General features: G+C 32.6%; 1 non-coding gene across 1 annotated transcript; it reads right to left on the bottom strand.

The window, feature by feature from the left end:
- Nucleotides 1-17,869: 17,869 nt before the first annotated feature.
- Nucleotides 17,870-17,942, bottom strand: TRNAK-UUU (transfer RNA lysine (anticodon UUU)). The gene has a single exon. It is a non-coding gene; the product is annotated as a tRNA-Lys (tRNA).
- Nucleotides 17,943-26,529: the final 8,587 nt, after the last annotated feature.

The raw sequence follows: 26,529 nt of genomic DNA, 5'->3' as shown, positions 1-26,529 counted from the left end.
CTGTACCGGGAAAAGGATTAACATTTAAAAGCAATTACTTTTAAATGATAAGGAAGCGGAACCCCCCGCCTCCTTCTCTGTTGCGAATTCCGGAAACACGATACAAATTTAATCCACGATTTTTCCACATGGTAGATACCGACTTTGTTAGAGTGGAACGCTGTAATGCGAGCCAAAGAGAGGCGAATGCGTTTCCCGCTGTCATTTAATTAGTCATGGCTCACACTCGCGCGGATGAGGAGCAGATAAAAGCGACAAGGTTATACTTGAAATCCAGTCCGACCAAGCGGACGTCAACGAGGGTGATTAACAATAGCTAATTAGAATTCTTTCCCTCTCCCTACCCGCACACGCCGCGCATCAACGATTGCGCGTTGCACAGAAAAAAGGAGATAAGGGTGAACTAATTCACGAGTATCTCCCTTTGTTTCGTGAAACATGACCGATAGTCAGCAGATAATCGTAAACAACCGGGAGCAGAATATGTGATCGCGGAACTCGTTAATTCCATCAAATCTACGATGCCAGTTTACATAATGCACATTTGCATATCACCAGGACGGAACGCGTTATTTTGCCGCGCAGATTTTATGTAGATTCGAACAACTCGGATCAATATCGCGAGAGCGTATCAGTATGATAGAATATTCGTCCGCTGTTGTAAAACACATCCATACGATACACGCGTGTACATTAACACACTTTATCTATACCTTTTAACTTTGGGCGAGCGATTCGAAAAGCGATTTGCCAAGAATTGAATCAATACAATGATATTGAAGCTTATATGATTCTTACATACAATAAAAATTCAATAACCATTTGGCGATTTTACATGTATTTACAAAATAATAATTATTAAAGAAGATATTGTCAAAATTAAACAAACGCAAAAATTTAAAGACGACGAATTTAATTTGTATCGCATTCTGCAAAATATAATTATATCATGTATTATGCAAGTAAAGATTTAATTGTTCAGTGTAAAAAATTAAAAATAAAGAGATAAAATCAACTCTGATATATCTACGTGTATATCGCAAAATGTTCCAAATTACTCGTAATAAAATGTTATTATATTTCAAGAAAATAGGAATGTTATTACATTGAGAAAAAAAATGATTGCAATTATTATTATATAATTTAGCTATAATTTATAGTAATTTCTTGAGACAATTATATATTTATATAGTTGCCTTACCCATGCAAATACAATCAATTGTGCTATTAATAACAGTCACACACCTATTTAAAAAACTTTAGTCTTTTCTTAATATATTTTTCAGGTATTATTAACACATAAATATATAGTAAGTAAATATGTATAACTATTTTCTTTATAGTAAAATATTAAAACGTAAATGTGATAATATTACTATAATAACTAATTTTACTACATTAATACTTGAAATTATCATAATTTATAGCAAAACCTTTTCATATTTGAAAAATCTATATATATAATTACCAACTTGCAGCAATAATTAATCATAAAAATGGAGCTCTTAACCATATAGTTATTGTATTTTACTATGCAATTACAGTCACAAATATTAAACACTTTTCTCTCAGTGTAATCTTACTAAATAAAAGTAAATCCAAAATCAGGTCAAACGTAGGCCGCTTGAAAAGCATCTCCAAAAAAAAAAACCATGAACTTATGGTTCAAGTTACCGACGTCTAGACGTCTAGACCATTAGTAGATTGAATCGATACAAACTCTCTCGACAAAGCATTATCCGATTATCCAGTCTTGATAAGCAACGATCTCTAATAAAAAAAAAAAAAGCAAATATGTCACATTTCTGATATTCAACGGTTTTTGCCCTGTTTAATAAAATTAATATTAAAAAAAAACTGTAGCATTTTCTTAACAACGTTTCAGCGAAATTAACATTTATATAATGTCATTACTTTAGCAATTGTACGCTATGTTTATGCAAACATGTCTAAGATATTTATGCCTGGAGCACTTAAAGGTAAAGAAATGTGAAGAAACCGGCGCGTCACTTACACCGGCAATATAATTATACATCGCTCCGAACGAAGGCCGAACAGTCAGATAATCGCACCGGCATTGTACAGCGGTAATCAGCGTGTAATAATATTATACGAGCAGTTAATCGCGGAAGGGAACCACCCACGATCGGAACTCCTAGCAGTTAATCTTTGAACATTTGTCGTTAACCGCATTCCGTTTACGAACGTTTAATTGACTCAACAAGAAAAAGACTCCATCTATTAAGTTTATACGTGCGTTTATATGTCAAATAATATTGTTTTGTAGCAAGAGTAATTGATAATGTTCGACAACATTAATTAAATATTAAGAACTTTTAATTAAAGAATGCAATAAAAAACATGATACATTTTTGTATTTTGCAAACCATTTGTATGAGATTTCGGAGAATAGTTCATTGAATTAAAATTCACTCATGTAAGTTTTTTATAAATATTTTAAGTAAGATATTAGTTAATGTGATTCAAAATTACGAAACCAAGAATTGTCCTAAAATTGTCGTATCTCTATCGTTCAAGTATATCGAGTGCATAATTAACTTATCGCCCCGATGTGCTTCGCGTGGCATATAATTACAATAAAAAATAATAAATTAATTCGTTAGCAATTTAATACACAGGCGAAGAAAAATCAAGAAAAATAAACATTTATAGATGGAAATTGGAATAATAAAAATAAAAACGTAACAAGAAAAAAATCCTATTTTCAGTCAAATTGGATTTTGATGCTTAATAATATTCGTGTGTAAATATTTGCATACAAATATTATTAAGCATCGAGACCGGCTTTGACTGAAAACATATTTGCAAATTATACAAATAATTGCTATTAAGCATCAAGATTCGCTTCAACCAAAAATAGGATTCTTTCTCTTATTTGAAAAAATAAACGTGTGTGTTTGTACATCATTAAAATTTCCATGGAAAATTGGAGTAACATAAGACTACAAATAGATGGTATACAATTAATACTTTTCATGCATATATATGTAGATGTGTATCAATTAATGTATATGATATACGTAGATAGCAATTAATATTAACTGTACTGAAGAAATTTTAAATAATGCCCCAGCAAGAACTGCAATAACAAAAAATTAATTTATTCAAATTAACCCGTTTAATATTTTATATCAATTTACGTAAATAACTGTCAATATGTATAATCTTTGTAAACGCATTTAAGATAATATTAAAACAAGTAAAAATTCCGAGATACAATATCGGATAGTAGATACAAGCACTATCTATTATCAAAAGAAAAATATTAACATCAGTAATTTGCGAATAGAGAAGCCTTGAGAAAGAAAATTCTAAGATGTTTCTCTTTTCACTACACAATAACAAGAATATTTATGCACCTGTCAAGGGAATCCGCGCAGGAATTCTCTGTAAACACTCGCTGACAGACATCTGCTGCTTATTTTTCACCGCGAATTTGTGATGCTTCGCCTCTTACGTCATTGCTCATCGACGATGCTCTTCGCTTGATATATATGTACATATATACATGTGTTTTGCACAAAACGCTTGCCATGTTGTATACATGTACATTTCGTAACGTACGTGTTTCCTCTCTCGAAGAATTTCCCGTTTATTCTCGCTAACGTTCGCGTAATATCGGACGCTATTTGAACAACGTTTACCGCGTAATTATATTACACTGGATATCCTATAAAAGGTGCATTTGATGCATCTGTTCCTCGTCGCAGAGTATGAGATTATCTTCTCTGAACGAAAATATCAAGCCATTAAACAGTCAAGAATTCAATTCACGCATCGAGCCACTTTAATATTTAGTCGTCGATAATTCTATGTCCCGCGGTTAACGTGGCATAAATTTTAACGAGAATTGTTCCAAGATCCACAGCGCGATAAATGGTATATAATCCTATAAATCGCCGCTGCGATGCACAACACGCGCGAAAAGTCATCGATCGTTCACGGTGAATCGGGATTACGTTCTCTTGCGTATGCATCGCATTTGCGCGCACCGCATGCGTGTGCATTCGGGTCGACCGTATCTCGATGCGATTGTACATACGTTTGCGTCTACTCGACCGCAAAATTAGTCCCGCGTTCTGCCTCTCGTCCTGTATGTTGCCAGGCACGCTTGAAGCCATCGCTGCATCGTCGTCCGCCTGCCTGCTCCGGGCGTGTCGTTGTCAATGATTTGCAGCAGTCGAACGAATCTCCCGAGAGCGAGCCGTCATTTCGAGTGTTCAAAGGCGATCGTAGACTGCATTACGAATATTGAGAACCGACGTGCAACGCCTATATATCTCTGAATCAGTGATATATCATATGCAGTAGAAAACACCCGACGAATCGTTCTTACTGATACTGATAGCTATAACGCTCATTACACTATTAAATATGAAAGAAGCAATGGTAAACCAAACCCGTTAAATTACATTTTGTTATTTTATAATAACTTCCATAAATTAATCCTATGCTGCAATTATATTATAAAAGAAATTGAGTATCGCTCCATAATCTGACAACACTTTACTACGGAAAAAAAGATTTTAACAAAGTAGTTGAATTTCAAACTCTCACCTCTCGTTGTCCAAAATAAGAAATAAAATAATAAATATAAAGAAACAATGATCTAAATTGAACGGTAATAAGAATTTTTATATAAAAATAAATTTATAGTTTACAATGTTAGTATAACATAAGAATAAAAATAAATGCCTTTGTTTTGTTTTTTAATGTATGTAACATCTCTGAAATACAATAATTCTTTTTTATACTAACATTGTATACTATAAATTTATTTTATATAAAGAATTTTATTACCGCTCGATTTAGACCGTTTTTTTATACTTTGCATTGCAAAAAACGAGCGAAATCTAATTAAAATAATAAATATAATTAAACAAATAAGACTGTATAAGATTATTTTACATCATACTACGCTCGTTGTTGTAACTTGAAAGAGAAGACATTTCTGAAACATCCCCGTTTTTTGCCAGAGACTCTGACTGCAAAGAAAAATTTTCCGACACATTTTCAATTTCGAAGCTTCACATTGGCATTGTCATTCGCAACAAACGGTAGAGGCACGAGATTTCGAGATTGGACAAGCGTACGATAGTCGAAAAGACTTTCATATTCGATTGACATACTGCGACAAGCGAAAAATATTTGTCACTCTTTTATGTCTCGTATACAGAATATGGTCGGTTGACTTCTATTCTTTATTCTTTTTGCCGATTTTCCAATTTCCAGACATTCATGAGCTAGTAACATCATAAGATATTTGCAAGTCTGAAAAATTATGATCGAACCAAAGCTATGGAATATTTCACAAATTGCAAGATTTATAAATTAAGAATAAAAATAAATCTTTTGTAACAGTTATGGATGTAACTGAAGGGAAGTTCGGTAAGTGTAAAATTTAAAAAATCTGAAACTGCATAGAATATAAAGTAGATAAATATAATCGCGAAAAAAAATGTTTAGATGCTGTAATTTTAAACTTGCCGAACTTCCCTTGTAAGTAATGCAGTAAAAAATCTTAATATAATTTTAATAATTATTGATAAATTTTTACGGATTTAAAATTGACTTTAATGATTCCCTTTGTCTCGTTTTCACAATATACATATAGTTATATCGAAAAATTAAAGAAAAACGGTTACCAAGAGATTGATCAATAAAGTTCATTCGTGAATTTTTTAGTAACCTTTAAAATTGATGACCTTGACTTTTGATTCTCTTAGGCTACTTTTTATAATATATGGTTAACTATATAAAGGTTAAAAGAAAAACGGTTACCAAGAGATTCATCAGTAAAGTTCATTCATGAATTTCTTGGCAACCTTTAATCTTTAGGTAATCATATATTGTGAAAACAGGACTAACAGTTAATTAACTACTTTGCCTCGGCGAAATTAAGATTCTTAGGTATCTATTACCGAAAACAGAATCTGAAAAGACTAAACTGTTTCTGAGAAATCTTGTAAACTGACAATCGGATAGAGAAACGGCCGAATCAACACTGTGCAATTATAAAGTAGTTTGCTACACTGCACTACTTAATAAGAGAAAATAAAATAGAAAACTGCATATCTAAAAAATGACTTTTTATGATGTACGAGTTTTATGAACACATCCAGATTAGAGTTGACGCTTTAGCTTCTTAATTTTTCTACGTAAAGCAAAGTAATTCTGCATAGTAATAAATCACGAAAGACAGTGCAAAAACGACGAAGTTTGCAGACATTACGTATGATTATTCGTTTCAGTTACTATGAAAAGTATATAATAAGCGTACAGAATCAAGTGCGATCTTGCGCTTCCCCGGAGAAATTTCGTCCCGGCGGCAATTTTTCCCTGCTGCACGAAATACTGGGGAGAGATTGCCATAAGTTCTCGATACGACGCGCGCGAAAGCAGGTGCCGTGTATAGTATCGGAAAAATACTTTGCGCAAATATACACCGAGCAGTTCGGAAAATCTGGCGCGCGAATGTCCCTGACGTGTCGTCGATTTAAGTTGAGTGCCCACTCGAGAATTTTACTCTCAAGTGCAACTCCCGATAATGAGAATCTCCGGTGGTGAAAAGTGAGAATCGTTTTCCAATCTATCATCGAACAGTTTCACCGCGTGGTGGCGTAATCCGATTTTTGCTTAGAGAATGAAGGGACTCTGAATTTTTTCACAAGAAAAAAAAACCAGATTCCCTTCCTTTCTTCGAGATAATCGATCCAACTTGTCTGTGAGAATTATAATTTTCTTATATGCACATGAATTTATTCCGATACGGTGAACATTACAATTATCGACAATCGGACCATCAAGATTTCGATGTTCGATTGTAACGCGATTCAATCGTAATATGACAAGACGAACAGAAAGCATCTTTTCTCGTTTCAATATTCATCGCGCGATGAAGTTCGACATTCAGCAGCGCCTAGGGAGATACGATTGCGACTTCGACTTGAAGTCGATAAAAATGGTCAAAGAAAATCATAAAATGTCGCAACGAATAAGATAGTGATGACAATAGAAGTAACACATAGAAGAAGAAATAGATGTTTCATATTGTATTAGACAATACATTATTATACATTAATGAAAAGTTACTACGGACACTACACTGAGAAAAAAATTTACTCTTTTGACTAAATTAATTTAGTTAAATGGATAATTGTTTTCTTAGTGATTAATAAATGTAGTAAAAATAAAAACTAAAAAAAGGCACGTTCGTATTTAACATAATATGATCTATCAATAACAATGTTATACGATATTATATTATAATACATATCTCAATATATGTTAATAACACACATTATGATGGATTATTGATTGAATGAGTGATTTAACAGTGAATATGTTCTACTCATTCGACTGATATAAGAAAAGAGAAATTATAGATAAATATGTAATTGATTATTCTTTCGATTTAATAAAAAAAATGAATCATTTTATTAAGAGATGCGCTTAACGCTGATACAATCAGCACAGTTAAATTCGATCTGTTGATTTATGTATTTGGCATCTTGACTTGGAGTATATGTATATTTATGCGAAAATGTTAGATCTTATGCCAAGCGATGTATAAAGTCAAAGAGCGAGTGATCTGTGTTATATCACTTCCGAATTAACTATAAGACAAATGGTAGTTGTGAATTCTTGACATTTCTGAATATTTATGAAAATATACAGTTGTGTTTGGTAACAAAAGCTTAATGTGTATTGAAATATAGTGATCACAATACAAAAAAATGCAAAAACAGTATGCTATTTTGCGGGTTAAATTAATATCTAATATTTTATAACCCTATATAGTGCGCTTCACGATCGTTTCAATGCCGAATGACGCAATCGCTTTGCAAAATATAGTTCAAAATGAAACGGGGTTGCCTGGCACTTGACCTATAAAGCGCGAGCCCGATCTAGGTTACCAAGTATGATGAAAGAAAATGCGGTTTGCCAAAAGTACATGTATGTAAATCATGCAAACACTTCCATAGTTCGTTTGAATATGACGTCCTTGTTGATGCACTCAAAGTGTATAATGGTGTGATCGTCGTAGTTATATCGCAGATTACATAAAATGAAAATTTGGCTGCCCTTAGCTCGATCTCAACGCAGTAGGGGAAAAGACGAAGAAATAGCAACGCGCGTACACACTTACGAAAGAAGATAGAAAAATCAGAAAGCCAAAAGAGGAAAGTTTCTTTACAAAAAAGGAAGAATGAATGATCAGTAGAGCAAAAAGAGTTATGAATACAAATAGAAACGAGAAATGCAAAGAAGGCGTGATATAAAAATATATCAAAGTAAGGCAGAAAGAAAAAAATATAAAAGAACTTTGCTACATTATGAAAAATTTCTTCTTAGATAAATACAACCACACAACAAGAAGCATTTAAAAATATAATGAGTTAAAAATAATAATATAGAAATAAAACATAGAAACCAATATATTGCACAAATAAAAACGGATAAAGAAAGCTTGAGGGTTTCAAGAGTCATGAAAGGAAGAAACAAAAAGAGAAACGAAAAAAGGAACAAACTCAAGAGAGAACAGGAGCAAATTCTGAGATGAGAAAAAGAGACGACGATGTAACATTGGAAGAGAATAAGTAGTGGTCTGAGAGAGAGAGAGAGAGAGAGAGAGAGAGAGAGAGAGAGAGAGAAGGTAAAAGAGAGAACAGAAGAAAGAAAGACGAACGTAGACTAAAGCGAGGATAAAGCGAGGAGAGGGATTCGTATGGCTGCTGGCACCAGGCAGTCTACTACGCTCAACTCGATATTCCCTCGAGCAATGCCAGGCCTCTGCCAGAGAGCCCAAGATTACGGTTCGACACTTGACTCGCGCTCGCACGAGCAATGCGTGCGTGCGTGCGTGCGTTCTCAAGCCGCGCAAATCGAAGTGATGAGTGCACATGCGAATACCAAAAGAGTACTTGGCACGATCCTTGATAGCAAATTTAACGATAGACGAGTGATCGTAGCTTAGGGCTATAACTGTTGATATGCATCCATCCAAATTGTCCTTGAAATTTTATAGATGTAAACAAGTTATCATAAAAAAAATTGTTAAAAGTACAAATAAAATTAATATATAAAAGTAATTTTTATTCTCAGACGTAATTAAAGAATTACATTAATTATTTTAATCTAAATATATCAAACAATTAATTCAAAAATCTAAATATAATTATACTGTTTCAATAATTATATTTTTGAAGATAGAGATTGCTGGATCCTGTTATATTTAAAGCTTAAAATTGATTGATTATTCATATTAAAAATCATTTAGTCGCGAGCGATTCGTGGATATTTAAAAGAACAAGTCAGTTTGTTCCTTAGAATAAATTAATTTCAAGAACGAAATAACAACTCACGGAAATTATTATATTGTCGCAAATAATGGCACTTTTTTCAGAGACTATTAAAATATTAAATGGAACAAGTTAATTTGTCCAAGATTGCGCTCTGACATTAAAAAACGAGATGCCTCAACATTTGTATAATAAAAGTATATCCTTCAGTCAATTTATCCATTTATATAAAAAAGAATAAACTGTCAAACAATGTAACAACTAATTTGTTCATTATTATTAATTTAATTATAATTTGTGTGTAGTATTGCATTACATATTTATATTATATTTGCAATGATAGCATTATTAACTTAATTCACTATTCAAAGCTGTCTCGTTATGTAAAAAGCGAACTTTCAGTTTGGAAAATTGAAAGTTCCTTTTTGAAGATTTTTTAATATTATTGCCAAGTTCTCGTGCATGTACATATAAAATAATTCAAATTTTATATTTTATAAAACACACGTCAATACGTAAAATAGTGCACTGTGTACATATGTTTATATACTTGAAACTTTTAATTTATTTCCTTTCTAATCTGTTTCGATAGAAATAGAACAGACATTCCGTAATCACGGGACAGATACCTTTTCATAGAAATGTACAGTTTACTTTCTTGAGTTTTTTATTGTCTTCGTAGAAGATCGCGAATTTAAATTTAATTATTATAAAACACGAAGAATATTATAAGCAATATTAAAAAATACAATAACAAAGCAATGATCAAATTATAGAATTATATCGACACTGGTAATTGCACCAGTTGCAAGTTACGCAAAAGAGGAAAAAATGAAGAAATCATTATAATTGTTTTCCATGAATTTGCTTTGATGAATTAACATTATTTCAACGGAAAACGATATCGTTTCGCGAAATGCGTCGGTGAGTCACGACGATATTACATCATCGCTGGAATTATCGTTGTTCTCGACAATTTATCAATATCATTATACGCGATAGGAACAAAACAGTCGCATTTCGCATCGTTAACTACACAACGCTATCGTCTACCAGAAAAGAAATTATTATGAATTTAAAGCCACATGTACGATGGATAATGGAAATATTTAATATTTATTCCCCAGTTCCTAATATTTCTTCTACTATAGAATTCTGGATTCACAATAATTTCTTTCTTCTTTCTGTCAGATGATAGCATTATTGTGTAGTTAATGATAACATTGCATAATTAACGATGCTGTTAATACGACTGTTTTAGTTACGTTCAATTCTATTCCTAATTTTTTATTTCTTTAATATGTAATGTTTGTCTCTGTCCCTAATATTTCTTACATTTTCCTTTGTTGTGCGTAAGGCATTTAGGTAACATTACCTTTAATATTCATTAAAGAGAATAATCGTAAATTTCGCGTACCTACGTCGCACGATAAAATTGTTTCGTTAATTTCTAATAAAAGAGGAAAATATTCCTGAACTAGAAAATCAAGACGTGCATAATGTTTCAACAAAAAGGCTTAAGAATAAGAACGCAGGATAAAAGGAAATGAAGAGACGAGGGAAGAAGAAAATGCTCTACTCTCGAAATGGTCGTTAGCGTGAGGAACGCGCGCGTCGAGAGAATCGCGGAATTAAATAGAAATAGTTTCTTTCGTCCGGAAAGGGAGTAGTTAACGTTTTACGCGCGACGACTTTGGCTCTCGCCACGGCTCATAAAGTCTCCCCTCCCAGGCTTTCGAGGGGATGCAGGTGTCGCCGGAAGCCGTTTTACGAGCCGGCAGGAAAACGTAAATCGGAATACGACCTTCGTTACGGATCCGAGGAAACGAAATGTTGGTAGAACCGTTTCGGGGATAGAACGACCACCACGCGCCTAGTCATTCGCTCAACTCTCACTCATGGCACAACAAAGTCGCAGACAGACAACAAAAGAAATGGCAATGAATTGTTAGATTGGATCCTTAATTCCGCCCGGCTCGTTTGATTATCGCGAAGCCTTTTAACACAGCTTCTCAACATTGCCATTGTCTTCTATTGGGCAATGAAATATATTTCGTCAAGGCTGATAAAATTAATCAAGACAATGGAATTGAAAGTCCGAATGTACTCGAAGGCAATTTCGATGAAATCCGAAGGATGTTCTCTCCCATGACGAGAGGTCCGAACGCATCGATACCGTTTTCCGTTTTACGACCGCAACGTTGATTCAAACGCGCTCGCTGTTGCATCGTGGCACGACACGGTCGGTGTATCGAGGCATCGAAAACGAGAACACGCTGTGCGAGCTACTGAATGCGTTCAATCGCCGGGAGTGTCTTCTGGGAATCACTTCGGATGCATTTAAATGCCCGCACGCTCGCAAATAAACAGGCACGTCCATTGAATACTGATCGCCGGCTGATATGATACCCACGCTCGAACACCCGTGATCCTCATCACACTGTTGTATAACGTATAGGCGTCTTCGGTTCACCTTTAATTAGAAGAGTTGTTTATTCGCACGATCGCGAAGTTGAGAATCCGTGGGAATCGCCTATTAAATTGCAAAACTGCGTTGTTTTTCAGGTTTCCGCGAAAAGGAAACGTCATCGTGAAAACGACGATTAAATTAAGACGATAATACTGCAGAAGACTAATGACATAAAGTGTGTTAAGTAATATAAATTCATAAAAACACAGATAGTCGATCGATATTAATTTTTAAGTGAGTAGGTGGGACAGTCACCTTAAGTATAGTTTTCTTTAAAATCTGTTGTGAAAAAAAAAATAAAAACTCTTACCTAAATGCTCAGAAAGCTTAAAGTTCATTACTTCCCTATCTTATAAAGGTATGACTAATGTAATATAGTAAAAAATACTAATAAAACACATAACAATAAATTAAAATTATTTTTAGCTTATTCTTAAGCGCTCCAGCTACCAACTATTATATATTTTTAAACCACCTATACCTGGTTAAAGATTAAGGGACAAAATTGTTTTATTCTGACAATTGACTTTTTCGAATTCATTATATTGACCGTCCATTTTGAAACTATTTGTTTTGTTTTTTACGTGCTTAATTATACAAATGTATGTATCACATATCTTTATTTTATAATATATTATCATACAAATTTTCTTTTACATATTAAAATTTTCAGTAGAAAACGCAAAAAAAATAATCTCGACAAGTTCCAAGTTTGAATGCGAAAGATATTCCAGATGAAAAAATCTATGCTAATGATTTACTTTTTCGATATCCATAACATCGAAACTGTTCTTTTTTTCCACAAATCAGCGGTCCTACGGTCATTTGCTGTCCGAACGAAAAATCAAAATTACACTCGTTTCAATCCTTGCTTTTCACTATGTGCTATTCAAGACTTTAATCCGCCACCGTAAATTCAATGCTCCCACGATAGCCTCGATTTGCTTTCCTCTTTTTCTGTCGCGACTGAAATGTACATAATTGTCGGTATGTACGCTAGACTTGCCATCTACACATATCAAATGCGCAAGCGGACTTTCAGCAATGTCCATTTAAAAGAGACTCGATGTTGCTGCAACTTCTTACTGAATGCCATAATTAACGAATGCCGAAGCGCATCGGTAACGGTAAAGGATGCTGATTTAAGATCGCGGACGATCGTTAGCTGTCGTCTTTGCAAACGTAATCGAAATACGGAAGAGTGTAGCGATGTCGAGGAATCGCGACGCGAATGAAAAGAGTCACGTCGCGTCGATTCGCGATTGGCAAGCTGATATGTCAGTTGAAAGGCTGAAACGATAGGAAATGATCGATCGCGTAAGCTCAAGGATAACGTCGCGAAGCGTTTAGGTCTTTGCCAAGGACAATTGCCTGTTATAACATAATTACGGCATAATTGACATGCTCACGATTAACCTCATCGGCAACAAAAACACTTAAAAGAAACAAGTCTTTTTTTTTTTAATAAGAATCACGCCACTTCTCTCTCAAGATTTTTTTCCGAGCGATAAGACATCATTTGCATTAAATAAGATTTATATTTGAAATGTATAATGACTATATATATATATATATATATATATATACACACAGATAAATAATTAAAACGTTTGACTTTGAATGACGGAAACAACTTTCCGAGAATTAAGAGTATCTAACACACATATATAGAGTATTTGATAAAAACTGTAACAAAACGGATAGGTTCCTAACAATAAGATCATTTTGAGACGAAAATTATATCATTCTAATTCATATAAGTATATATTATACATACATGTTCGATATATTTTGTTCTCGGAAAAGTCGTTTTCATCATTCAAAGTCAAATATATGTACTAACTATATATATATTAATTTTTTTTTTTACATATTCGGAATATAAATCTTGTTTAATGCAAATGATGTCTTAGCGCTCGAAGAGAAAAAATCGCAAAAGGAATGTAATGTGATTTTTATGCAAAAGCAAACTTATTTTTTTTATGTAGAGTTGTAAAAAAAAAAACTATTTCAAACTTAAAATAATGAACAGTATCCTTAACTATTTCCTCTCATAGACAATCTCCTATTTTCTTCAAATAATTATATAGAGCACAGATAAATGAAAAAGAAAGAAATTCTATATTAAAAATGCTAATAAAATATTTCGAGCATTGAAAAATATCTTAATAATAACGCGAGATTATTCGTGTGCCAAATAAAGCGAATAAATTCCGAAACATTTATCAACGTAGAAACAGGAGAAACGATATGGTATCTTTTACGTAAACCGACTTCGGGAAGACGTTAATTCTCGCGGTTGGTGGGACCAGGGAAAATAGAGAAACGCGTGTAGTTGGAAAAACATCGGTAAAAGGAAAATAAACCAGTTCTAGTTTAATTCAACCGCCGCTACGACGCCACATGGAGTCACGCGGTGCAGTTTGTGTATCGTGAGGGGAAGGAAAACGAGTTCACGAGAATCTCGGCTCGACAAACGGCCAGAGATGTGGATAGAGAGACATGTGCACGGTATTCTCTAAGAGATAAAAAAGCCGTCAGGCAAGGGTAAGGGTGAGGGTGAGTAGCAGCAGAAAAAAACGTGGGAGTATAACGATCGAGAAGCGATGTATTAAACAAAGGAATTAAAACATAGTTCGTATACGTGACGGAAGCAAAGTATCCCCTTTTTCCGCAAACACGGCCTTATATTTGCAATGGAATAAACTTATTGTGAGAAAGAATGGCTTTGTTGTTTTATCTCTTCCCGATACGGCCTGCAATTCTACCCGATAGTCCTCATAAATTTGTGTTCTTTCCGTTTTTCAAATACAAAATATTAAAGAAAGAGGGAATGACAATAATTAATGTATACAATCGACGAGCTAGAGAAAAATATATAGCTACATATCTTTTGGAATTCCTACACAGAAAGAACAATATACAGATCGAAAGTAATTGTGTTGCACCATCAAAATAATTATGTAGAAAACTCAAACATGATGTAAGCAGTGTTACAAACAATTTTGATATTCTAACAATCAGCTTGCTTGAATATCCTACATAATTATTTTAAGAGTTCAGTAAAATAATTTTTACAGACTCGCATTTAACATTTTAGATACTTCAGCAAAACCGTTATTTCCGTGTAGTCCTCGGATTACGCATTTATATTATAAATCTCTACTATCTGTAATCTATAAATAAATTTAAAAAAAAATGCTATTTTACATTTTAATGTATTATATATATAGAAATGCTCAGTTTACTAGAACTATCGACACTGCATTACAGATAGTAACACTACGGACTATTCACAAACCAATCTTGTTCAAATTTGCATCTGGATTGTATCGTCTGCAACATTCAATTAGTACTTGTGCAATGCAAATGCGGAACCTACTTGATAATTAATTAACATATACAGCAAGGAACTTAACGAACATACAATATAGTTACAGCCACTATCAGGAAAATCAAATCGGCGATGTTAGTGACATCGGTTCCGCGCTATCGCACTGTAACAATTAATTAACGTTTAACGTTTTTGACAAGCGATAACAGGATGACGTAAATCGAGTACTGCCGTAGACTCAATTAGCTCCGTTTCGATAACGGCTACATAAATATCGCTAATGTCTTCTAATATGCGATTTCGCGTTAAAGCGTCAGGCATTTGCCGGCAGGAAATGTTTATATGAGTCTTGAATGAGTCCTTAATTGCGCACTTACCACGTATTTATCCAGCTCTTTCTCTCAACCTCGAAATATCTGTAAGAGCATATAGTTGTAATACATATATATGCTTCTAGCCGAATATTCTCAGCAACTGCATGCGGAACCCTTCACCTGAGCGTTGTGTTGGGAATATGAAGCGCACGTGTTCGTTATATATATACATATAAGCATTCTATGCAAAAGAACCATCGCGAGACAAATCTCATAAAAAAGGTCTGCGCAATTTCTCTCTTAACCGTTGAACTTATTTGAAAATTCGAAAGAAATATACATTGTGCGAAATGTAAGTCTTTTTTAACTTGCAGAAAAATTGGTAAAATGCAGATCTAACATTTCTATTTCCTTGTACTACATCGATACAGAAATCCACAGGTGTTTTTTTAAATAATTTTACAAAATGAGATTTGAAGACAAATAATTCTTTGAAGATACATTACATATATTTTTCAAATAAAATTTAAAAAATTATAAAAAAAGTTAAAGATATTTTTATGTTGTATATGAAACCTACAAAAAGTTTCGGAACAATCTAAAACTTGGATAAAAAATTTTAATAAGAAATAAACATGTTTTTGAAAAATAAGATAAAGTGAGAAAATTTATACGGAAGTATAAATTTTTAATTTTAATATACCTGATATCCTTAAATTAGTTAACATAAATTCCTTTATTAACAATTTTAGACTGAGTAAATTTTTAAATTATTTTGTGCAAAAAGAGAGAAGTATAAGAGTAGAACGAGCTTGTGAAAGGATATACGTATTGCAGACTAATTAGATGCCGCTAAAAAAGAGTCACATGCGTGTCCACAACGACATGATATTAATCGAGTTACAACCGATCATAATTCGATAGTAAAACAAAAAAAACATGCTAACAAAACGATAATTATTAATGTGCGTCAGGAAGTGCAATCTTTATGAAATAATTGCATTAAATAAATCGCCGACACACACAATGACTTTCCCGTTACGTAGTCGTCCGCCGTCTTACAGAAGATGGAAACTCAGGGCGAAGAAAATCGCTGATTTGTAAATTACATTTTTATGCCGTGAATTTTATGCTCACGAATTTTATTAACCTACAAATGAGGTTAATAAAACTTGTGCTTTGAGATCTACATATATTTTAAATTTTTAAGTTGTTGAGTTAGTTTCTCACCGTTCAAAGTACACTGCAAAAATTGTATATAAAATTATAATATTTTAAATTTTTAAGTTGTTGAGTTAGTTTCTCACCGTTCAAAGTACACTGCAAAAATTGTATATAAAATTATAATAGGTAATTTTTGGATTTATTCATAAAGATGTAAATATATACTTACACAAATATTAAGTTATAATTTACAAATAAAATTATTCTTCTTTAGAATAATTACAATTTGCAAAAAATAAATTTACAATTGAACTTATGTTTAAAAACATTTACGTATTAATTTACTTACAAATTACGTACAATTTTTTTCAAACTGATATATGCATATATGTATAAAAATACAAATATAATATATGTAAATATTATTACTATATCATGTAATAAAAATTTGTACATTTATATAGAAAGAATAAAATATATTATTGTTATTGTAATTTTCCATCTATAAATATATTTATATTTATCTATAAAATATATTTACGCAATTAAAAATAGAAGTACTAATTTTTGTAAAAATGTACAATTTTACAAAAATTTTAGATATTTCTCTTTACTATGAATTTTTTCATGTATTATTTATGTAATTTTATATACTCTATTTATAGTGTAGTTTACCATTTATAAAACAGATCGAAATATACATAAACATGAATTATTTATAAGCTTATCGATATTACGAATACTATGACAAATTTATGTGCCTATAAAACTGAAATAAATATTAAAAATTCGATAATAAAAAAGTTATTTGCCGGAATCAAGCGGTTATCTTTTTAAAAGTATCCTCAAAAGATCTCACTGCATTTTATGTCAAACTGCGAAATCTTATCTTCCGTTTTTCTCTCGCAGCAAAATTTCGATCCTATGTTACGGAGCGGCATCAATACTCGCTATATCCTGGATAACGGACTGGAAGGTAGTGTGCAAGCATCTCCCATATTACGGCAGCAAATACGAGAGACAGGATTCAGGGAGATAATGGAACGATCCGGAAGAGTGAAACGGTGCGAACGACCGAATCACAGCGACAGACCCATGGGATTTCTCTTCGGGATCGTTGCTAGAATTCATCGTCAAACTCTTTATTAGAGAATGAACTCTGGCATCGAAATCCTCGCACAAATTGTAACTGACCAAATAAAAATCTCCTTTTGATGACAACTGAATGTATTCGATCGTGGTGGAAAAATGTGAGAAAAAAAAACGCCCGAACAGGGACTCGAACCCTGGACCCTCAGATTAAAAGTCTGATGCTCTACCGACTGAGCTATCCGGGCAACGATAAAGAAGGTCTTTGAAGACTCTCACGCGGTGCATTTATCAAAATTGTTTTCATTCATATAAATTTAATTAACCCCTAAAGATAACAAGTTTAATTATGTGTAATGAAAAATATTCGTAGACAAGATAGTCTAAAAATAAATATTTAGTATATATCTTTAATTGCATATATATATATATATATATATATATTATATATACATATAATAAATTAATAGAAACCACATTTTTATATATTTTTTAACAAACAACTTTAATTTTACTAGCCTCATTTTATATATGTTATTCCTTTAAGGAATGCTAATAAATATTAATAGCCTATTAGGCTTAGAGTATAATCGCTGCAATCCCTTGATTTATATTAATATCTTGGAGTTAGAGTAATTAGCCATTCTATGTAGCTGCAAATAGAAGATAACGCTACACACATTCAGAGAACATTTAGAAGGAGGTATACGAGACACAACCCCGAGCTGCTTGTAAATTACAAGCAACAGTAGAAGTTAATCGATCTCTCTCAAATTACTCCCAGGAAGTCTGGCATTTCAATTTTTCAGGTTAAACGCATTAATGTTACTATTCAAAGAAAGAGTATACCTCGTATGCATGAAAATTATACTGGGAATCACTAAAATATGGATATCATTCGCAATTCATTACAAGAAGATTAAATAAGGCCAAACCTAGAGAATTAAAACTCCTACTTACTCACCACTACGATTTCAAAATTATATTGTGACATAAAAAGCGAGAAAATACCTACATAATAACCTACACAATAAAAATTTTTGCAATAATAGAATCGATTTGTAAAAATATGTTCCGAAAACTCGTTTTTATTTCCTTCATTAATAAATAATATATCTCAAAATGAATTATGCATAATTAAAGTAAAATTTTTCAAAGCTAAGACAAACTGTCAAAGAAATAAATATAATTTAATTTCTTTCTGAAATAAGAAGATAATTTTCGATACTTGTATTTTATATTTCCATCGATTGAAAAATATTTCTATATAATATGCAAGAGAATTTGTGCTTTCTCATTTTTGATGTCCCTTCAATCTGAAATGAGTGAACATCTCTAATTAAAAGATAAAATTCTTTCATAAAAAGATACAAATATTTGAGGTATTAAAAAATCATTTTGTACGTGTAATTATGTATTTGCAATGCCTGCAATTTAAAAGAGGCAAAACGTTTTTGTTTGTACAGCTGAGAACGGATGATAGCTGTAGAGTAATTTGTGAATATAGATCAAGGCCACTTTTGATTTAAAAAACGCATTTATAATGCTGCTTCGTTTCTGAATCATGCCGTCACGTGTCGAAGTCCATCATGTAGATCCAAATGTGCTACAAAGTTATTAATTTACATATCATCAGATATGTTCTGTGAGATACATCAGATTCAAAGTCATGCTAATTATGCTTGTAATATTATTTTTCTACAGAAAGATTTCATGATAATAAAATATTGTTTGGTAATGAAATCTTTTCTACTAGAAAAATCTACAAGTATAATTAGTATGTAATTCAACATCATCGAGCAGTATATTATACATTTCTAAAGAAGATAATTGAAAAACGTACATTGTTAAGCGTTACGTTATCGTTTGTGTCCAATTCGCTGCAATATGAGATCATCAAGACACGGCAATAATCCACGGCCTTGACACGTAACGTTTGCGATGACCGGGAGTCAAGCTGTGGATTATCGTCGACTAATTAAATACGTACAGTTTCGTTGCATTATAGCTACTTGCACAAAGACATCCCAACGCGATTGTTTCGCGACTTAATAGAACGTATTATACGAGAGGAATCCTTATCCTTACGACGCAATGCCTTATCTGCTGCGGTCTTTCTTTCATTCTCTAATGCGCTATAATGCGTTCACAGTTCTTAGTAATTAAATTAAAACGTGCAATCAAATTGCCAATTTGATTTACGATGGAGGCAAGGTTTTTATGCAAACAGACGATCGATTCGAAGACTAAATACTCTATAAAGCAGTTAAAGCGTTTGTACTTTCTTCTCCGTGACACTTGCGATAACCCGAGGTGCCATGGACATCAAGAAAATGACGCTGTCAACACAAGTGCATTAGTGACTAAAAGAATGTGACTATATATACAGAACATTTTTCTTTATCTTTGTCAATATTTAAAGATACTTTTGCTCACTTGACGTTTTTTTTTTTAAATAACAGAAATATTTTTTTATATTACATTCATATGATATAAATAGTTAAAATTGCTTATTAAAGAACTTTGAACTTTAAAATGTTGGAAGTAGTATTATTTAACGTAAACAAAAGAATAATTTTTTTAATGACGAATTAAATATGTAACACAAGCATTGTTGGCAATACTTTCCAATGCAATTAATAACAAGTAGTTAATTCGAAATAATATAAGTTATTAATATTAATAAAAGATGTTATATCTTTTTATTGAGGTATGGTAGTAGTAGTTCATTGTATAATTCTTCGAACCTTCGAATCTATAACGAGATTATAATATTGGCAAACATTATATTTATGAAAGAATATTTATGAAATCTCTACAAATAATAACAATTTTTTATTCATATATTATAGACTGTATTAAATAAAATTGTGGAAACAAAGTATTTCGGATTGCAAAGGATTAAGACATTGTGAGTAAACCATAAAGATTCTCGCAATGCAGGGTCGTTGTCCAGAACCAACACCGTAGTTCCCAACGTAATCTGGCACGAAGCCAGTGACTTCCCGATGTGTCAACTTCTCAATATTAGGAGTTACGATGCACGACAATAAACGCCTTGTTCAAAATAATTTCTCTGGAACAGCTGCAGCGATGACTAACGGTCGAATTGATCGAGAATGGACTCAATGACGTTTTAGAATCTTGTTATCACAGCAAATATTATCATAAATTATACATATGTATACGTATGTATCTTGGAGTAAAAAACATAACTTGTTCATTACCTTTTAAATGTAACATAACAAAAAATATTTTTTTGTATTGCATTAATATGATACAGCATTATAAATAATTAAAATTGCTTATTAAAGAACTTTGAACTTTAAAATGTTGGAAATAGTGTTATTTAACGTAAACAAAAGAATAATCTTTTAAATGACGAATTAAGTGTGTAACACAATAATACGTGCTAATACGTTAAAATATTTTAATAATATATCAATGTATCAATGAAAAATGATGAAATAACTAATAATTATTGGGTATACCCATTACAATAATCAACCGATGCAATACTACATTAAATTCGCGTCATTTCAACGATTACGACAATTTATGGAATTGTACACGAGCGATAAATCCAAATAAAATCGAATAAAAACACTTCGATAACGATTACCCCGGATACGACAGCGACAAGGTCCTTAAGCAACAGTACGTGCAAAATTATGAAGAATCAACAACTTATCTTATTCAAAACGTTTCAACGTTTACGAGTCAGTTAAATCTGTAATCTGGAAAGATTAAATTAAGATTTTGGGTTGTTCCACCTTTCGGTAAACTTCAGCTCATTGTCTTACTTTTTTTACTCTCTTATTCTTTTATTCCTTTATTTATCCAGTAAGTAAATTACCACGTAGTTTTTTTATCCAAAAAAATGGAACACAACCAGCCTTAAATAAAATAAAGTTCTAAATTTATTTCACACGTCAAATTTCTTTCACATTATTCTTGTAATAATAATCATAATATATAAATTACAATATTATAAAGAATATTATATTATATTATTTATATTTTACTTGTTTTAATAAAAGGAACAAACTTAATAAGTAGATCGATATATATATTTCTTAATTTTTCTATTAAAAATTAAAAATAGAAGAGTAGATATATGCGTACTACACGATCGTTAGCTACCTACTCTCGCATCACCACATCTAGGAAAACCTAGCCAAATCGAACAAAGTTTCTATGCGTAAGACTGAAGCTCGGTGATTAACCCAGAAAACCCAATGATCTTTCGCGTACGTCGACCTGCACACAGAGAGGATAAGAAGGTATGAAGGAATGAGGAGGAAGAAAAAAGTGATTCGATGCGCCACTCTCTCTTTCTAAGAATCTCACTAACATCCCTTGGAAGGATGCCAACATCGAATCGCAGATATAGATGGTTAATGTTACCCTCACACCAAATCTCGTGACGTAATTTGATCGACTCGCAAGAATTGACCTTAATCACCTGGTGTTTCAAACTGAGTTCTTCTTCCATATCTTTTCGGACAGCAATAAACTTTTGCAATCGCGTGGAAAAAATTAATAATTTATCACTAAAAACTGATATGCACTCATTTTAAATTTTATATTTTTAAGTAATTAGTGTAAAAGAATAATTAAAATGTAATTTTGTAAAACATATATACACAAAAATTAGTGAAAAAACTATTTTTAAGTTTGCAGTTTTATTATTGTGTAAATATTATAAATAAATATTATAAGTATTGTAAATATTTAACGCAATATATCAGATTATGTCTCTTTATTGAAATTCTCTTTTCAACGAGTAATATGTCCGCAATTTGTCTGGCTAAGCTACATTATCCGACTAATGGGTAGAAGAAACATGAGACCCTTAATCTCAATCCAAGCTATATATTAAGTTATACGAACACATTTTCTTTTTATGAGTGGCACTAAAAGATTGGTCACCTGTCCAAAAAACCATTCAAGGACATGATTTCATCGGCAGTCATTGAGGGTAATCGACTATGTAATCAGCAACAAATAATTACATTTTTATACGCGATATAATATTGATTTTTGCTTATCTACAAGTGTATTTTTCCGAAGTTCGCAAACACATAAAATCATTGCACCGCAATCTTATCGTGGACGGACTAAGAGCGAACGAGAAGCGCGTTGAGCGATATTGCAACTGTGTATTTCCGAACGATATTGATACATTCGTTCATCTTTCTGTCAATTCTATCGATATCACGTGTTGTTATAGCAAGCTCATTATTCCATTTTACGGATCCATATACGCTTTTTCATCTTCTAGAAAAATGACACTGTTCCACAAAAAGTCACTGTTTTTTCTCTTTAAAATGTCACAGTACAGATCCCGAAAATTTTTTTCGCGCTGGACACGATGTTATCAGAATGGGTGTAGCACACCAGGTTTTTTTATAGTAATTTAGGGTGTAAATGATTGAGAGATAATAAATTGAAATTTTTTTATTCATTTCACTCCAAATTGCTACATAAACAAAAAATTTGGTTCAAAACTTTCATTTACGTTTATTTTATTGAAATAATTTAATTTTAAATAAAAACTATTTTAATTCTAAAAATTTAGGTTAAATACAATCAATTAAATTTGTTAATATTCAAAGAATATAAATTTAATTGGTTTATTCTAATGATTACATTTATTAAATTTAAAGAAATCTTTCTCCTTTTGTACGCGAACTCTAACAACATCGTGTTCAGTGAGGAAAATATTTTCGGAATTGTATTAAATATGATTGTACTTCACGAGAATTCGACTGTTGAACAATGTTATTTATCGTCTCTATTTTACGTGCTGCGTTCCAGATTTGCATTAAATTATATATACTTACAATTGTATTATCATACATAATATGAAAATAAAGTTTATGCGCATTGAAAGGAATACGTTGTGTTCTACCAATACAATTACCTTATATAAAATATACTGGATATCTAGTACTATTGCGAGTTCGACGTTTTCACTAGGTACAGGCGAATGTTGTCGTATCTCTCGTATAGACAGGGAGGATACATGGGACAGGTGCGCGTGTCGTTACGAGCGAGAAGGATGCCGAGAGGGCCGGATGAAATGTGAATCCGATGGTGCAGAATAGAACACAGAGGGTGCCAGGTGTTCGGAGAGGTTTATTTTCGATTGCAGTTTCACCGAGTGCCGGTGCACCGGGGGCGGGTTACGTGGTGTCGTGTATTTTTAGTGATCGCATGGCATGCGGCACACCACCGCGACGTTTCGACACGACTCGAAATAAGATGTTTATCGAACCGCTCGAACGGATCGCCTCGTGTTAGGGGACTTTTGGGAAAAGTGGACTGGCGTTATTTGGTTGAGCGTTCACGAAGAACAATCGTTTTCGTTCCCCTGTAAAACAAAACGCGCTGAAAATGAATGGGTGGTCGCGTAAATGTAGTAAACCATACCATAGTCCTTCCCTTACTGCGGTAGCGTAAAACGATACGCAAACGTGCAAAAATATTATCACACAGATTAGTTTATTTTTTTAGGTAAAGTAATCTTCGTCCTATTTTCCCGAGTCGTCTAAGAATATCACAGATTTGCGAATGGTTGAAATTCGACCGATTATTTTCAGAGACACTATTATATACTATACACAAGTGCTAGCGATTATTTCGAGAAGCGGTTACGTTCCACGCGTGCTTTCAAAGACCACTTCTTTTATTAGAAACTCGATAGATCGTTGACCTTACCGAACTTAAAATCGCACGCGTTTTCTTATCGATTAACAAGATTGCGACGTTACATAAGATGTTTCGCGGCGACTCAGAGTCTGATCCAGTTTCGATTGCCGGCGTGACGCATCATTTAGTATGCCACACGACCTTTTTTAACGGCATATTCTACGAGGATACAAGTAAAGTGGCAAGTTTTGATTAGGCTTATCTCGCCAGAGATTAGATACTTTCCAGACGCGCATTTATTGAAATGAGGTGATGGGATCGTGATTTTCTGGTAAACATCGAACGCGGAGCGAGGCGCGCCTTTATGTATTTATTCGCAAATCGATCGATCTGCTAACCGCAGCCCTGAGAAAATTGCACGACTGAGAAAATTTACCGATAATATGTATTCATCATGAACGAGCGCAGGTAACATCTTAAAAAAGTTTCATTAACATTTGGAGTTTCTCTTTTCGTTCCAATTACTTTTGCATAAAAAAAATAATATTCTCATAATATATAATCAAATAAATAAATTTTGTAATAAAATTGATATTTTATAATTTTACAAATAGTATTAGAAAAGTAAAATTTTATTTTATCAAATTCATGATATCATATAGTACGGAATTAGGTCAATGAGGCTGAAACTCAGTCCATTGCAAAGCATGTCGGCTACGAATCTCGCTGGAAAACTTCAAGCTGCTTATTGACTTGTTCTTTTACTTCGTTGTGAGTTCAAGAGTACACAAGTGGCAACAGATGGCAAGGACTCAAGAAAAGTTCATCTTAAGGAACTTAGTCGAGAGTAATCCATGTGTTGATTCCGGCTCCGAGACAGAAGCGGTTTACTATTTACCATCGTGCATTAAAGTGCAATTCGTGGACAAGCTTCTGCGAAACTTGTAGCGAATTCGATTGGACGCACTCAGTGCACACTGGTGCATATATTGACGTAAAGATATGTTTACTATAAATATATAAAAACAAATTAAACTATACGGTTCTTAATACATTTTATGTTAGGCACATACATAGATGTTATATAAAATATTTATCTATAATTCGAAATATTTGCATTTCATTCTTACACTCATTGTCACTCATTAAATCTATCCTCTAAGATCAGTGTTAACGATAGCTTCAATATGCACCAATGCGCATTAGTAGTCAACTGAATTCGCTATTAATTCCAAAAATAAACATGACGCGATACTTCTCGGAAAGAAATAAGGAAATTTCATGTCGTGTTATCAATCTAAAAATAAGTGATTTATATATATAAAAATTATTTTTATAAGTAATTTTATATCTTCAATTTTCACTTACATTTCAACTAAATCAAATTACGATCGTGGATGAAGATACTTGAAGGTTTTTCACGAGCGCCTCTCTAACTTTACCGATCACGCATGTCGCGCATGACGGATCTATGCAGAAAGTGTACGAAAGAAAACGGTACGTGTGTAGCGATCGTTTATTACAATCGTTTGACAATGAACTGTGAAATACTCTCATACACAATACATACATTCTTTTTTTATAATTATGAGATATAAATGTAATATAAACTGTTCTCTTGTAATTTTATACGAGAATTAAATAAAGCATTATATATATATATATAAAATTGTGACATATATATTATGTTTTCCTTTTAAACTCGTAAATACGTAATTATTGTATTAACGTACCTTGTAATTTAAATAACTCGTACAAATTTAGTCATAATGTACGATTGAAAGATATAATATCCGATGATTCTGTAAAACTTGTATCTATAATATTCTTATATGTTTATTTATTTTTATGTATCTTTAAATCTTTAATTTAAAAATTATATCACATTCTCAAACCATAAAATACTCGATTACACGCTTCACAGTGTCAAAATAACATTTTTACAAGCTCAGCTAACAAGAGTTGAATAGTTTTGATCATTGAAAGACATTCTAAGAATTACGTTCTAAGAAAGACATTCTCCACATTATTTTGCTATTTATTAGCATGTCGCCCTGCGTTTGCGTGGAACGCTTCGCGAAGCGGAATCCGAGCCGCGTGTAAAATACCATGAAGCACGAGGCCGTCACATGATAAAGTAAATTGAATCGAGTGTCTACGCACGTGCGTGCAGCATGCAGC

The sequence above is a fragment of the Cyphomyrmex costatus genome, unplaced genomic scaffold, assembly GCF_001594065.2.
Source record: "Cyphomyrmex costatus isolate MS0001 unplaced genomic scaffold, Ccosl1.0 scaffold32, whole genome shotgun sequence".
NCBI lineage: Eukaryota > Metazoa > Arthropoda > Insecta > Hymenoptera > Formicidae > Cyphomyrmex > Cyphomyrmex costatus.
The sequence above is the reverse complement of the archived record's forward strand: the minus strand, read 5'-3'. Positions and strand labels throughout refer to the sequence as shown.